This window comes from Toxotes jaculatrix, chromosome 17 (assembly GCF_017976425.1).
Source record: "Toxotes jaculatrix isolate fToxJac2 chromosome 17, fToxJac2.pri, whole genome shotgun sequence".
Taxonomy (NCBI): Eukaryota; Metazoa; Chordata; class Actinopteri; family Toxotidae; genus Toxotes; species Toxotes jaculatrix.
The window spans coordinates 20772777-20788688 of NC_054410.1; positions in this window are offsets into that span (position 1 = coordinate 20772777).

Sequence of the window (15912 nt, forward strand, 5' to 3'; positions counted from 1 at the left end):
AAATGCAATGAAACGTGTTTTTCCTCTCAAATCACAGCTGGTACTGTCTTGTCTTTGGGTTTGCATTTCTTAAATTTGGTTTGCAAGTCATGGTTTTTAATTTCCACTGCTCAGTTTCCCTTTGCACTTTTTTTTTTTTCAGACCAATCAAACAGGTGTTTTCCAAAGCTACAGTATTTTTAATTTAATAATAATAACTTTACTTGTGCAGCACTTTTCAAAATAAAGTTACAAAGTGCTTTAAATATTTTACAGCAGGACCACGAACTAGAAATAAGGCAGTAAAATAAGACATTTAAAATGAAATAAAACAAAAGAGATAAAAACAATATAATTTAGATAAACTTTTGAATACATCCATACATAGAATTGTCCCCCATTACTTACATTGAAATCACATTAGAAACTGATCTCTTGATGGCCAGTATGAACAGGTTTACAGCAAACACAACCTCTTTCTATGTATATTCAGGCACCTGACTTTTGTTCTAATATACACTTGAAAAATTGTGAACCTATTGTGAAGAGAACGATGTAAAATGAATGAACATGACACATTTTAGGGTCATATCTAAGCTGAGGTTCCAAATCACTTGTCCTGTCCCTCGCTCCCTGGTCACTGTCATTCTCCATCATATACACATTGGTTAATACACAAACACACACACACAGTACCGAATGGGTGTTTGTTTATCCACAGTTTGTAGTGTGAACATTACATTGGAGAATGTTTATGAAATGCCCTCACGTACACATGCTTATATACACACATGCTGTCTATACCTAACTGTTTGTGGGTGTAAATGTGTGTTGATTTGTGTGTCCATGGGGCACATGTGAAAGTGTGTATGGCTGTGTGTGTGTGCGTGTGTGTGTGTGTGTGGCGTCCGACCCTTGGCTCTCAGCAGAGGCCAGCGTCTGTTGTGGAGCCCTCTAATGGATGCCCAGCTGGAGTCAGGCACACACAAGGGCAGCCAAGGTCACAGCCACTGCCTCTTAGGACCCCATCATTTGGCAGAGCTCTGCAGCCTGCAGTCTGGTCTGCTCTCTGTGCGTGTGTGTGTGTGTGTGTTTGCGTTTCTGTATGTGAATGGCTGCTGTGGATTTTTCTGTGTTATTTTGTATGTTCTTGTGTATTTGGAGTGAGTGTGTATGGGCCTTGAAAAGGAGGAACAACTAGGATATATTGTGGACCAAGGACCACACAGTCATCCTTCACACACACACAACACTAAAATACTGCAATTCATCTTATCAGTTGGAAATAGAACAGAAGCCTCTATTGTTTTCAGCCCAAATATAGAACCAACTTACTTAATTAAAGGCCAATTCAATAGCAGTTGTCAATCACAGGACTGATTGGTGCCTTTGAAGTCCTGTCGATTTGTTTTGTAGTTTCAGAGCATGGCAGTGGAGCACACAGAGAGGCAACAGTCAGCCGTCACCTAGGGGCAAGTACAAGGAAAAGTGCAGGAAGTGTGAGGGTAAGAAGTAAAATCTCAATCAAACTGCACATTACAACATTTATTCTTGCCTTGTATTGTTGGTTTGATTTGTAGAGTCAGCACAGTCGTAACTGTTCTCTCCAGCACTGTGTGTGTGTGTGTGTGTGAGAGAGAAAGACAAAAATAGAGCAAGAGAGTGTATGCCAAACTTGTGTGTCACTGTTTTGATCTCCCATGCAAGCTGCAGGACTTGAAGCGCAGAGCATCAAACAGAATGCTACAGATGGTCAAGGTTCTTCCTCAAGAATCAAACATGCTGCTTCGAACAGACACGCTGCCGCTTGATTTGTGTCTGATGCAAAATTGAAACCATTTTGGTTGCAGGCTTTGTGCTTTGCCATCAAAAACACGCACAAAAAAAAGTCATTTGCAACAACTTGCTATTGAAAGAGAACTGATTCTTGACAGTTTGTCATGTGATTTCAAATTGTTCTAAATCAAGATTACTGAGAGTTCAGTTTCAATTGTGGCACTGGCAGAAAACACATATTAAAAATGAACAGCAGTGTGTCTTTCCAGAGACAATATGCTGCTTACAGACCTTGTGCTGAGCAGAAGTTCTTCCTCAGTGTGGCAGAGTGTGTACCACATCAAGGCTACATACCACATGGGAACCGCAGCCTCTGTGACTGGTCATCTGATGTTTTCCCCTACAGCTGTCTGATGCTGCTGGAGACTGTCGCAATCACTGCAAAGAAAGAATACGCAAAATTACTGGGGGATATATAATTAAAGCAGCCTCATCATGTACAATACATCTGTCTGGTGCTGCAGTGATAGTTGCAACAGCTAAAATACAACTATGGAGAAAAAAAACCTGTGCTCTTGTGTCAAGTATAAACATAGACTTATTAATTCCATCCACCAGTAAATAAAATAAAAATAACACTGCTGAAATCATTAAATGTAATATTTTGATGCTGTGAGCAGCACCACAAAGAAAATCCCATCCACCCTCCACTGTATTGAGTTGAAGGCAGAAATTTCTGAAACAAACTGTATCTGAAACCAGACAAATCAAACCGAGCAGCCAGATAATCTGAAAAACTGAAATGTTTGACTCATTAAATAATAATGAAAGGTTCATATTTAAAGGCCAGCAACAACAAAAGTCAGTATTCCCTTCATTAGCGAGATTCTGTTCTTTTATTTATTTATTTTCTTAATTGAGAATCAATAGTGTGTCAGTATTGACAGATGTCAATATTTGATGACAGAGTTGATCCATGGATAATATCATTCTTCACAGATGATTCTTTTTAGTTGCTCTTTGCTTGAGGGGTTTTGTTGCTCTACCTTCAGCTTTAAAAGACTCCAGAGGTTTTCCGTTGGATTCAAGTCAAGGGGGACAAACGCGGCCACGTAATAGTTTTCACTTTTTCTTCTTTAAAAATTCTTGTGTGATTTTTGCAGTGTGTTCGGGATCATTGTCATGTTGGGAAATTCCTTTCCTGCCAAGCTTCTTAAGACTTTCATCTTTTCCTTCAATATTTGGGTGTTAACTTACATTCACAGAACCATCTAAAAACATCATCTCACCTACACCTTTTACGCTCATGCACCTTTGGAGTGGCCGGTGTTGCAATTAATCTTAACTGGAAGTCACAGGTGTGCACACCTTAGTAGCACTTTTTTCAATGTAGTCTGTCTGACCATGTTTTTGTTAATTATGCATGAGCTCAAACACCCTACACTACAACCTGAAATGAATAGAATTATTGTAATATGGTACAATTTTGAATCGTTCAACATTTTAGTGACATTGACCAGGGCTGTACTAAATTTTGTTATATACTGTATGGATGTGTTGGTGTGTGTGTGTGTGTAAAGGGGGAGGACATAATGTACATTGCTTGTGAATGGTATTTTGCACGTGTTCATTGTGTTTTTGCCTTCAAGGAGCACATGAGCGACCCACACATCTGTTCTGAATGTGCCTGAAATACATGTGAACATCTGTGCCTGACACATCTGTGTGTCGGTCTATCTGACTGTTATCTTTCCGTCAGGGTGTGTGTGTGTGTGTGTGTGTGTGTGGCTGTTTGGGTGAGTGGGAGAATGTCTATGTGTGGCTGCAGGTGTGTGTGTGTGTGCGTCTGTAGGAGTGTGTGCTTGTCGGAGTTTGAACACCACCATCGGGGATTATTTTCCTTCATGCCTGTGATCTAAGGGGAGAGATAAGTGATAGCATTAGCCCACAGATCAAGAGCAGGCCCAGGTTGGGGAACTACATGTGGTCAAAATGGCAACGTCAATTCATCTTGTGTACAGCACAAGGCCTGCTCCACGTGTTCCATCTCAGAAGCATCGCGTGTATTGCAGCTACTGATAAAATGCCTCAAAACACAACATAAACACTTTCACATTCATGAATCCATATCTTCAGAAAAATATTTTTTAAAATGCAGTATTAGCATTAATCAAATTAAGGACATTTCACCTTTTTTAAACATTTTGTATAGCTCTTTGATGTTAATTGTGCTCTGTGCAGTGCTGTATTTGTCCCTAATCCTGTTCCCTTTGGAGCCACAAACACAAATCCACCATGTTGGCGAGCTTTTTACAGAGTTTGACTGACAGGTGATTTTTGTGAGGTGCAATGCAAAAATAAAAGCTTTACACAAGAGAAAGCATCATGGGATATTACTTGCAAAATAAACCTCCCCTGAGCAATGGCATGTTGGCACCTTGAACACAACAATGGTTCAATACTTCAGTACCACATTTAACAGGACCAAACAGCATCAGACAAAGTTAGAGACCATGGTGAACATGGTGGAGCAGTTAGCAGCTGAAGCTGGTGGAGACCAAACCATGAGCTGAAAGCAGAGTGAATACTGGACTTTTGTCTGGTGGTCAGAAACAAGACTGTCTGTTCAATGTGTAAATAGGTAAGTTCGCTTACACGCAAGCCATGACAACTTTAACATGGTAACTTTAACTTGATAACATGTCAACGTTGTGTTTGAAGTTGGTTCTGCTGCCCCCCAAGAGGCCAAGTAAATAAACAAATAAATAAATCAATAAGTTTTTACTGTCTTGGTAAAAGGTACAAGCTTGCATACAAAAGAGAAGCGAAGACTCCCACAGAGCCTTTCTGTAACAAACATCTGATCACTAAGCTTAAAATTCTGTTGTGTGCACCACTAACGGCGAACAGAAGCTAAAGTTAATGCTCTGTAAACTCTCGATAAAACATTCAGCTGTTTAAATCAGCTCACTTTCAAATCCTGCTTCAGTTTTCTTTGAATTTGGTGCACTGTTCTTTCCCAGTTGCAGCATTTTGAATTTTCTGCAGCTCTGATTCCCACAATAAGCTGAATTCTTCTCCCTAGCTATGGCAGCAAAGGCTCAAAGATGATTAAAAAACAGGATTTTTCTGAAAGAGAAAAACAAAAAATGATGGCCTATCGTATCATGAAATTATCCAAATTCTGAGGATGCAGCGTCGTTAAAGTAAAACTTTGAAATGGAATTTAAAGTGGAGAAATATGCTTCCACGACCAGCGGCTGAGCCCAGTTCTCAGCTCTACAGTGATGATGGGACGCTGTTCTGTGTTACAGATTTATACTGTTGTGATTTAGGACCACATAACCTTTAAGTATAAGGACACATACTGTCCATGTGCAAATAGCCGTTCAATAAAGGATACCAACACACACTTGTTATCAGCAATGGTGACATCATTTACTTGTTATCAGCAAATTCCAGATCTAATTCAGTACATGTGATCCCATGGTAGAGTGATGCTACCATCTGGGTGTTTTTCTGTCACTATCAGCACTCTCTTTCTTCCAGCCTGTGGGCTTTGAGACGTTCCTGTGTTCGTCTTTGGGCTTCCCGCTGGAGCACGAATGCACGGAGAGCACATTCCATCACCAGCGAGCATCGAAATAGCTCTGATCAAATAGCTGCTGGCAGGCAGGTGGAAGGACTGTGTGTGTGTGTGTGTGTGTATGTTTGTGTCTGTCCCTTTTCACCAGCTTACTTTCCTATCATGTATATCTTCATATCTGCCTCAACTAGGAATGCATGTCATGTCTGTATCTGTATGCACGGATATGACAGTGGGTAGGCCCGTGTGTGTTTGTGAGTGTGTGTGTGTGCCTCTACTACACTGGCATGTGGGGTGTGAGAAAAGTCAACATCATCTTTTAAGTCTGTTTGACGCTGCTCCGTGCTCTCTGTCCCTCTGATCTATGGACTCCTCCTGTATATCTAGCAAGGCTGCTGGCTGTGTGAGTAAATGCCAGGCTCACATTCCCTATGCCCTTTAACAAACCCCTGTTGGGGGCTGTGGTGTAGAGGCCTGTGACATATTATGGGTGATTCTTCAACACACGTCAACCAAAATCTATATTTTTTCAACTGTCACTAATCGCTCAATACCTGATTCCCCTTCTCTGCCACCCAACATGAAGCAACCACACTGTGATGGAAATGACAGGTGCCAGTAGTGAAAGCATAATGCAATAAAAAGAAAGGATAATTTAGATTGATGCTTAGGTTTTATTTCAATTAAGCCTATATTTAAAAGTTAAACTGGTATTGTTGACTGTATTATTGTCTAATGTTTATATATTTATTAAGCTGGGATAACTTCTCCCAGGGGAATCCTTACTTTCTTTGGAAGCTCCTTCAAAGAGCCAAACTTAACTGTATAATCATTTACTATCATTAAAAAAAAAAAAGAAAAAAGTCTCCAGACAGCTTGATTTACTATCCCAATAATGACCTACACAAGCCAGTGGTACCTCATCATACTTTCTGAAGAGGTGTTAAAAGACAACAGTAAATTACGCTCAGCAAAACAACAGCTGCTGCACTGCTCCCGGTCGACTGAAACTTTCCAGCATGTTGAGCCTCTTGACTGCACCCACGTCAGTGAGGTGACACCACAGTGGATGATTTCTACCTGTTATCAGTGGCCAAAACTCTGTACCTGTAAATTCATATTTTTGACTATAACAAGGTTACTTTTCAAAACAGATGTAGCTCTGACTCGTGAATAAGTAAATTCACCTGAAGCTGTTATTGAAAATAGGCCCATATGGTGCATGTGGTGGTGGCCACAGACTTTTAGAGATCAGTGCTTCAGTTTCATTCTGGTCCCTAGAGCACACGACAGATTTCTTTAAGGATGTGAAATTAAACCCTGAGTTAATTTCACTAACACTACGCATAAAAAAAAACCTTCTGTTTTGATTTCGACTTATAGTTTGTCATATGCCATCACATTTTCCTTTCATCTTCCTGTCTCTCTGCCACACAAAGCATATATGGCATTTAAAAAAAAATATATGAGAAATTTAATTTCACCCACACACAGAGCTGTGTATGTGAGCACACACCTGTTTAACATTCTTGTCGAGACTTTGTGCTGTGGTGCTGGCCTTGATCAGGCTTCTATTCATGTGACTGCTGCTGAATTCAATCCCACTATTCTGTGCCAGGGACTCCAAAGCTGTGGACTCTCCACTCGCTCTCATTGTTGCTCTCGACCTAAAGATATTGTGGTGTCTGCTCAGTTCTGGGCAGCAGAATACTGTGGGCTTCGCACAGCAATACAGGCAGGGTGTCATACATGCACACAAATGTGTAGGAATGCATGTAGGAAAGCAACTTATATAAGTCATTCTCTTTGTCATTAGTCACTCTCAATGTGTGTGTGTGTTTGAGACACACACACACACACACACAACCACAGTGTCCCAGTGTCCTTCAGACAGCATCAGTGTAACCTGCTCCCCTCCCCTGGGCCCGGCCCAGTGAGGCTGGTAACACACAGAAAGGCAGAGAGAGTAACAGAGCACCATGAAATCACTGTCTAACTACTTCCACTGCTGAGCCACATTCAGACGTTCAGTTGAATCATACAGCGGGAAAATGACTGTCAGTGGACATTTTCCTGACCAGACTCCTGATACATTCTGTTTGTATTAGACACTCCTCTGATTTATCACTTTTCTTCCAGTGCAGTTCAGAGTTTTAATAGAGTGACTGATCAAAAGGAAACAGAAACGCAAAAATGTCACTGTGAAGTAAAGAGATCATACTTAATTTCATTTATTTATAAGGTGAATTTTATTTTTGTAGGTTTGGCTATTGTCTTTATGATTACACTGGGCTCATTAAAGTAACTTGTTTTAATGAGGGATTCAATTATGAAAACAAATGGATGCTTTCTTGTCAAATGAGGGATTATTACCAACTGACTTGTCTACCACCAGTGTGATCATCTGCACTGATTGTCGAAAGTGAAAATAAATTCCAAATTGTAATAAATCGGAGTTATTCTTTAAGAGACTTAACTGTTTCCTCACCTCAGTCTCAGCTGATTTTGTTGGCGACATTTGAATTCTAAACCCTCTTTTAAAGGAAATGGCCAAACACAGCTGTTTTGTGACCTATCGCACATTAGACAACCCGGCCAAAGCTTAGCTAACTTACTTCCCTTAGCCCACCTAAGGCTGCTAAAGGAAATACTCACTTATCCGAGAGGATTGACTGTATACTTGCCTTCAGCTGCAATTAAAAAAGAGCCTTTAACCCCCCCAACCACACACACGCACACACACAATATTTAAGAAGGATTGGGTTATGTGGAAGAGTGACATTTTTAAGCCAGCTAAGGATTTTTTTTTTAAGGTGTTTCCTTGACATACAAAGAGGTCAATGCCCAAATGCATTACTTTAACTAAAAGGTTCAGAAAAGCAAAACTGATCTGAAACCACAGATTCACATTATCTGGCACCATTATACCTGCGAAAGACTCTGAGCAAAGCTGGACAGAAATGGATTTTTTTTAATAATTTCAGGGGGCTCACTTGGGGTTAAAAAGTTAACTAAAATTAAGAAAATAAATTGCAGCAGTCAGTATGAAAACATTGTGTGGTGATGTGATCGTGTTTCTTGGTGAAGATATCAAAATCTTATACCTCCAGCGAGACTGCATGCTGTACCTTTTGTCTCGGAATATGGAGGACAGGATAGAGCCATGCACAATGTAAAAAAGGTTCACAAAAGTGGCAGTGAGGTATGCCGGGGGACACTAGAAGGTGCCAGAGAGAGAAACACGTTGATGGAGAACATACAGGAGGAGGGACAGGCATGGAATGATAAAAGAATGAGTGAGATGAAAGATGGAAGAGAAGGGAAGCTGCTAATTCGGTGGCCAGGCAGGCAGGCGTGGAGGAAGGGATTTGAAGTGAGCTCTGGTCCAGATCCTTGCCTGTTAGACTGACACAGCAACAACCCTGCCACCGGCCTAATCCTCCAAATCACCCCTCCACCATGAGAGCAGAGACAAGCAAGGATTGGAGGGGAGGATTGGGCAGGGAATCCAATGGATGGGTAAGGAGGGAGAGGGGAGGAAAGGAAACAAGGGAAGGTGGACAGAGGGAAGGAAAAATGGATGAACTGGCAGATAAGGGAGACTGAGAGCAGAAAGAAAGGGAGGAGAGATAGAGGATGCACGGATGAGAGGTGAAAATTGTGCATTGAATCAAGCAAACAGATGATAAAGGAGAAGCTAGGGAAGCAAACACGAAAGGAATAAAGAGAGGAAAGGAAAAACAACAGAGGGCAAAATTGGCTGAGAGGGATGGAGTGAAGACAGCGATGGAGAGAGTGTAGAGGCAGATGAGAGTGGGAGACTGAGCGAGCAAGGGAGTGAGGGACATCAGGAGAGAATGAATGGAAAGGGGGGGGGGGGGGGGGGGGGCAGCTTTGAGCTGGTGTTTCAGCTCCATCCAACACTGGCACTAATGAGTGTGACTGCTCTCGGGAGTGTGTGTGTGTGTGTGTGCAGAGACAGAGAGAGTGTGTATAGATGCTGTGAGGGTGGGGAGGTGGGGGGCTAGAGAAGCAGGGTGTTTGCTTGGCACCGCCACAGCACCCGCACTCCCCACACCTCCACCACCACCACCACCTTTTTTTCTGCCTTGCTGCTCACCCTTTCATCCCTCTCTTCTTCTCTTCCTCCCTCCCTCCCTTGCTCATTAGTATGATTGAATACCCCCCTCCCTCTTTCGTCTGCTATCTGCCAGGGTCAGTGAACACGCAGAGCATTTCCAAACCCACCACAACACCGCCCCCCCCCCCATCTCTCCCTATCTTTCTCCCCGCAAAACATGCGCTGCCTCTGGGCACTTCTTACAGCAAGGCTGGCCTCTCTCCCAACATCCACAGAGTTGGAGGGTTGTGGCCTTAAGTAACCCCCCTCTCGGTCCTTTCACCACCGCTCGAGGAAGAAAACCAAGGACTCACTGTTGTTGTTTTCCTCACCAACCGAGCGTCCTCTCCCTTCTGCTTGCTCTGTTCCAACCCTCCCTCCTTCCTCCCACAGGCACTCTTCCTGCAACCAGGTCCACCATTGATTGTTAAAGGGTGTGAAAGGGCAATCAATAAGGCTTTCCTGGTGTGCATGGAAACTATAGAGCCTGTATGGAGAAACAGGAGGGTCTAAATCAGTCATGGGACGAGAGGCGGGTGTACGCTGGGCATCTGGGTACACTGGCACAATGGGAAGAGAGGAAGGAAGGAGCGGAGAGGAGTGCTGTGGTGTAGAACAGTACTTAGTATGACTTCACAGCACACATACAGTCACACACACACAAGACACAGTGCCCCTCCCTCCCCCCAAATGAGGGACCTCTTTAAAAATTCATTCAGTCAATAATGACCCTTCGCCCTCCCAGTCTCTCCTAGGAGCTAGCATAGCTGCCTCCTCCCACACAGCCTCTCACATTCTCTTTCTCCTTCTCTCTCTATATCACTCCCTCTCTCTGAGCCACACGTAACAAACACACACACACACACACTTAAACTCTCTCACAAGCCTGTACACAAACGTACTCCTCCTCGTCCTCTCTGGCTTAGAGTCAGGGAATCTAACACAACACTTTTGACGGTGCTGTAGCATCGCCATTAGTTATGCTGGCATGTCAGGTTAAAATGCTACACTTTGTTCACACCACCTGCACGCAGCAGTCCCATATCTCATGATAAACAGTTGTGATATTTTCCAGTCGGACAGATTTTGAAGTAGTTTTCCTCCAAACGACAGAAGTAGAGCTACCTTGTGACTTCGCCAGTGGCTCAACAAATTAGCAATGCTATCTGGTGGCGAGGCTAGCAGAGATAAGCGTCATGGTACACAGACGATGGGACTTTGATCCAGTCAGCCATGTTGTCTGCTCTCCTCTGAGACGGCTCCCATTTATCTGATTACTCATATCGTTGGATCACGCATCTTGGACCAGAAAAAAAAAACATTAAAATGTATTTTAGGAATACTGGAGAGGCCCCAAAGTCTGGGCTGAGAGCCAAGCTTTTCCTTCATAGCAGTGTGTCATTGATTTATTTTGTGTTCGTGCCATGTTTAAACTTCATTTGGTGGTTTTGCAGACTAGGTCTACTTATCTTCCTTTCTCATTCAAATTGGCTGATAAAATGGACTTTTAATTTACTTAGCAGAGAATACACTCGTGCTACTCTGCAGAAACTAAATCTTACCTTTTTACATAAATCACTGTATTTTTCACTCAGTAATCATTTTTATTTGTGAGACATCATTGTTGTGGGCGTGGCTGACAGTCAAAGACAGACTGGTTGTAATGGGTTCAGGGAAAGTGAACTGGCAAGTGAGTTTGGCCTGTTGGGTACCAAAAAACACAAGCGCTTTTAGGTAAATAGAAGTTGGCCAGCAATTACAAACATTGTATTTTAATAGTTGTGTTGTTTTTGATGATGTTACAATGTCAAATTAGAAATGTGAGTGTGTCGACTTAGCAAGCACTTTCTAAGGAACACCTGTATACCTACTCATTCATGCAATTTTACACAAAGCCTCCTACAAGTACTGCATCAACACTGAGCCAGGAAGCATATGGGAATGAGGATCTAAAGCCCTGTAGTCACCTTTGACTTCACCTGTGTCTGTTCCCATTACCACCCATTACCACCTTTCACGGTTCTAAGAGGAGGTCCCTGGCGACAGCCTGTTCCCCATGCGCCCAGCATGGCACCGCTCCTCCTCTCCATCCCTCCCTCCTTCCATTCATCCATCATGAGTAGGCTGCTAAATGGAGCAGAGCGCCTCGCCTCTGACCCCTTTCAGTGAACCATCAGGTCTTCCAGGGGTGCAACACTCCCTTGGTCCCGAGGGGAGCGATTTGGAGCGACCCGCTCGCATCGATAATGTCCCATCGCATTCAGGGTGCATTAAGCCACTGGACATCCCCTCCATCTAGACCTTTCTCTCTCTTTCCCTCTGCCCCTGGACATCCTTTTCTTTCTGCATCCATTCATTCTCTTTCTCCATGTCCGTGGTGAACATGACATGGTGGGACAAAGTAGAAAACACACAAAAACAATGATTCCAAACCTATTGTCCTCATTAAAATCACTTATCTGTGTTCCAGCAGCAAGGAGAATACGCAGTGCAGCTGATGTCTTAAATGAATTTGCCGTACATCAACATGCATGACATACATGACTGAAAGCAGAGGGATATAACAGTTTTGGTTATTTAATCTCAAACAATTCACTGACATTGCGCCCACTTAACCAGTTCTATTTAACACTTTCTTGGTTTATTGATGTGTGCTAAACTCATCATCTCAGTGTAGCATGGGAGAAAAGAAAGGCCATAATCCTATGAGTAACTGAATATCTGAATTAATGTGGTGTAAAGAACAAGGTGATCTTCAAGTGCAGTTTCAACGAAATTGTCCCATATTCAAAAAAATATGTTCAAGTGGCTCATTCAACTCAGTAGTTCTCAGCAGTTGCTCATTTCTGCATCTAATAGTTCAAGTTCAAGTCAAAAAAAAAATTTCCTTAAATTGGATTGGTAAGATTCAGGCTCAAGATAAACTTGACTAACAGTGAACAGCCATGCAGCTCTGTGGAGTTATCACAGTAGTGCTTTGAGATAAATGCAATGCTCATGTTAACATGCATACAATGACAAACACCAAGATGCTGAGGCTGATGGGAATATCATTTGTTTTTATCCTCAAGGGAATCTGAATGTATGCACTAATTTCTGATCTATTCTTTAATTGTTTCACTCAAAACCGAATTATTGTGTATGTTTTAGCCTAGCTTTGTGTTAGCCATGTTGGCATTTACATATTTGTCTGTCTCCGTTGTCAGCAGACTGTAAAATCCCAATCCCTCAGCTTAGTATTATTATTATTGTTCCATCACGCCTGAACCATCCATGCATCTCTGCCTACCCTTCCTTAAATACTTCGTTCACCCCGTCTACCACCTGTCCATCCCATCAACACGGCCTCCCCCTTCACCATTTCTCCTGCCAGCCATCCATCCACTTGTCTTCTTCCATCCATCAGTGCATTTATTCCTCCCTTCATGCCTTTAGTACTTCCACACTCCCCCATTCATTATTTCATCCCTCCCTTCCTATTTCCTTCCATCTATTCAACTCCTCCATCCATCTATGTTTTCCTCCTTCCATTCCTCATTTTACTCTTCCATTCTTTCATGTTGTCAAGTTTCTTCCTGGCTGCCTGAGATATCCTCTCTGTCCAGTTAATATGACAGTTAAATCTTTCCAACCCTAAGATAAAGTTACTTAGGTCAAGGGAGAGGGGCAAGAGGGGACAATTAAAGGAATAACTCAAACATTTAGAAGCTTTATAAATTATAAATCTCATGTCTGTGTTACACACGGGGCTGGCATTAGGACGTGGTTAGCATAGTTTGACATTAAGACTGGAAGCAAACAATAAAAGAAAGCCTAGTTCTGTGAGAAGATGCATGCTGAATCTCAGTTGTATAACCTGTACGCAAACAACAGATTGCAGATTTAAATAGTTATGTGGTGTAACAGTTTCTTGCTTAGAGAGCCTGAGTGAAAACCTCCAGGTTCAATTCCAGAAGGAAGAAAACCTTCAAAATGATATTTGCATTTGTAACAACACAAATAATTAAAAATCCAGAGTGGAAGTCTTGCTTCACAGTAAGAAAGACTACTTAAGAAAATATGGTAATTTAAAGAAAAAAAAAAAAAACAACAACTCATTATTATTAATTATTTTTGTTGTTTTGGCCTAGCAAACAACATTTCCCATAAGACCTAGACCATGGCTAAACATCATGGCATCATATCAACAGAGACTAATCCATGTCCAGTCTGTAATAACAGCAGGAAAGGGAGTAGTGGAGTAGTGGAGGAAATGGGTTGTTGGGGGGCTAAGCCCAAGCGAAACAAATTGTCAGAATGAATTTAACTTATCTGAAAAAATAATAATTTTAATCATTTAATCATTTTAATACTTTTTGTTCAAATTCTTGTTGCAGGTTTAAATATCCTCAATAATGTGGATCATGTTGTTTATCTTGCTGTAAATTTCCAAGCAACTTTCAGGTCTAACAATCTATAATGTACTGCATGATTTTTCATGTAGTACATTATAGATTATTCTTCATATGCCACAAAGAACTGAGCTGTTTTAAGAGTAAAGGGAGACCTCACCCAGTATCAGTACGCTGTCCCTAATGTTTGTTGAGTGTATATACCAGTCCTTAGATAAAAATGCCTGGTGGGGTCATGGAACTGATTTTAGTAAAAATGATTTCCTCTGAAGAACAATCAGGCCCACCCAAACACAATTATTTGACAAACACACAATCAAGCCGTTTCAGATGCAGCACCTGGATTCTTCTCCAAATCCCTTGATGCAAGGAGCAGTGAGAGAGCAAAACAAAGAGTCGGCGTCGTCAGCCTGCAATTGAATCCTCCATTGTAACCCCCTAGTTTTTAATCAAGGCATATAATTACTGCCTATAATACAGCATTAGTGCTCATACCCTAAATTATGATTGCACAGAGAAATTGTGATTATTTCCTTTTCCTGGATCTAACCCTTTCTCTGCCAGGTTCATTATAGCTGCTTATAGCTCTCAGCAACGGCATGACATCAGCCCTCAAGTCGGGCCATTTTGTACCTTGTTCCACAGGTGTCCAAGACAGTTCTTAACAAATGTACCTCTGCAGCACCTCACGGAGTGAGAATAGCGCCGGATGAATGTGGCAATCAGTGCTTGGTGGGTATGAAAGAGTCATAGAGGCTGATTGCACGGTGGGAGCCGCAGAGCAGTGCTCCTCAGACTCTCTCCATGCTAGGAATAACAAGCTCCATCGCCCACAGTGTGAAACAACAGACTGCTAATTGGAATCAGCACGCCTCTCCCTGAGCTTGCTCTAATATCTGCCGGCTGCCTGGTTCGTGATATAGGTAAGGTATGGGGGTGTACTGTTGCAGCTGTTGTCCATGTATGACGCAGATCACTTCAGCAGTGCATTTATTAATGATGTGTTGCGCTGGAACGCCCTTCCTGAAAATAACAAGGAGAACCTATCAAACCAATTGCACATGATGAATCTGACCTCAGTGTGCCTCAGCACCTACATCTCTGCATCGCATGCTGTACCTCTACATTACTCACTGCAACTGTTTACACTGCAGTTCATTCATATGGCTTGTGAGCCACAGTCGAGTTTCTCAGAATTTTTTTATTATTAACTGCTGATAATGTTGACAACTAGTCAGGTGTCCAACGTGGCCAACCACATCATCATGGCCCAATTAATCCACCAGGTGGTCCACGGACCCCACTAACCCCCACTTGTGTTTGTGCTCATTTGCCTTCAAGCGCCAATCTTGCACATCCTCACAGCAGTGCACACATGGCAGCTTCACCACATTTCTCCTGGATTACCAGAAACCAGCTCCCTGTGCCAGATTATTTATGTTGATTCTAAACAATGGGTTTTACGAATATGTCAAAATAATAAAGGTCTTGAATCAACACTGAGACACAAAGCTCTTCTACAAAACAAGAATAACAATCACAGCAATGTGTCCGTTATCATTTCAGCTGATATTGTGATTAATGGACAAATACATTCTCAGAACTAATTTGCACTATAGCAAAAGACAAAAAAAAGCCTGAAAAACAACACAACAGAAACAAAACAAAGCAAACTAACAACAACAAAGACAGCATTGACACACAGTGACGGAGGAGGAGGTCTGCAGCCTATACTATGATCAAGGTGTGATTAAGGTCAAGCACTGAAAACATCAACAACAACAACAAGGTTGGTGTTATTCTATATTTTTGTTTTTTGTCAACAAATCCCAAGAAAAGACTAAAACCAACAATGCATTAGTCCATCTTTAAATACTTTCTGACCTTCCTACTCTGTCTGCAGCACTCAGCCCATTCCCTTCTTCTGAGGACATCAATCTTTTCAAATGGCTCAGTAATTTCCTAAAACAGCTGGACAAAACATAAAAAAAAATGAATCAGGTGCATTTGTTGGACACAGTTAGTGTAGTAAGGAATGTTTGCTTTTTGGACAACCATGG